At 43.3% G+C, this 1742-nt stretch overlaps 1 pseudogene; it reads left to right on the plus strand.

Moving 5' to 3' along the window:
- Positions 1-846: 846 nt before the first annotated feature.
- Positions 847-1408, plus strand: LOC110291794 (annotated as a pseudogene).
- Positions 1409-1742: the final 334 nt, after the last annotated feature.

The raw sequence follows: 1742 nt of genomic DNA on the forward strand, positions 1-1742 counted from the left end.
TTTGATTTGCATTTCTCGGACCACTAAGACTTTTGAACATTTCTTTAGGTGCTTCCTCAGTTGTGAAATCTTGGTTTAATTCTATACCCCATTTTTTTTATTGAGCTGTTTGGGTTTTTTGGTGATTAACTTCTTGAGTTCTTTATATATTTTGGATATTAGCCCTTTATCAGATGTGGGGTTAGTGAAGATTTTTTTTCCCAATCGGTAGGTTCCTGATTTGTCTTATTGACTATGTCCTCTGCCTTACAGAAGCTTTCCAGTTTCATGAGGTCCCATTTATCAATTGTTGATCTTAGTACATGAGCCACTGGAGTTCTGTTCAGGATTGGCACAGCCCTGTGCCAATGAGTTCAGGGCTCTTTTCCACTTTCTTTTCTGTTAGACTCAGTGTATCTGATTTTATGTTGAGGTCCTTGATCCATTTGGACTTGAGCCTTGTACAAGGTGACAAATATGTGTCTATTTTCATTCTTCTACATACAAACAGCAGATCTCTCAAACACTGGACCACCGAACAGGCTGCATACATCAGATGACATGAGGCCCCCAACACTCATACAGTAGAAGACTGCAGGGTCTGTCTTCATTCAGAGATGATGCACCTAACCCTCAAGAGACTGGAGGCCCCAGGGAGTTTAGAGGTCAGGTGGGGTGGGGGTGGAGACATCCACGTGGAGACATCCACGTGGAGACATCCACGTGGAGACAGGGGTTTGGCAAGGAGGTATGGGATGTGAAACAGTAGGAGGATGAACCGATGAGGGGAGTGGATAAAATATGGAGTGTAAAAAAATTAATTAGCTCTTTCCATCTCTGGCCGCCATAGGGAGAGGAGCAGCCGCCATGTCCACACATCTGCAATGGATGGGCGATTGGAACTGCTCCAGTTTCTTGACCAAGAGGAATAAGCAGATGTACAGCACAGAGCCAAATAATCTGAAGGCCTGAAACTCCTTCCGCACAATGAGCTAATTCACCACAAGACCGTCGGAGTGGAGCCAGCGGCTGATGGCAAAGGGGTCGTGGTAGTTATGAAATGAAAATTCAGTCAGCGAAAACCTGCCACTTCTTTTTTTTTTTTTTTTTTTTTTTTTTGAGAACCTGACACTTCTTACGTGAGGACCACCATCAACAAGAATGCTCGGGATTTCTGAGTTCAAGGCCAGCCTGGTCTACAAAGTGAGTTCCAGGACAGCCAGGGCGATACAGAGGAACCCTGTTTTGAAAAAAAAAAAAAAAAAAGGATGCTCGGGTTACCCTCAGCAGCATCAGGCATATGATCCAAAAGTACAAGTACTGCCCTGATCTGCATATGGTGGCCATCCACATGGCCAGTGCCATCCTTCAAAGCCAGAAGCCTATGGTGGTGAAGAGGAAACAGACCCACCCTACCAAGAGCTCCTGAGCCCCACACCCCAGAAACAATAAAGAGTCCACAGATTGGTTGACTGCCCTCCAAATATATTAATTAATTAATTTTTAAAATTCAAGAAAAAAAAGAAATCCCAATGGTTAGAGACAAGAAGCTTCTCCTACAACATGCCATGAAATCTTTCCAGGACTCGCTTACCAAATAGTAAGAAGAAGTTTGAAGAAAGCTTTGGCCATATACAAATATCATCCTGAAATGAGAAACTCCAAACTCTTCAGTAAATACATAAATCCCTCACCACAGTCAATTAAGGCATCCCTGCTGAGATGGTACATTCCTATAGAGCACACTGGTAAAACCTAATTAT

This window comes from Mus caroli, chromosome 3, assembly GCF_900094665.2.
Source record: "Mus caroli chromosome 3, CAROLI_EIJ_v1.1, whole genome shotgun sequence".
Taxonomy (NCBI): Eukaryota; Metazoa; Chordata; class Mammalia; order Rodentia; family Muridae; genus Mus; species Mus caroli.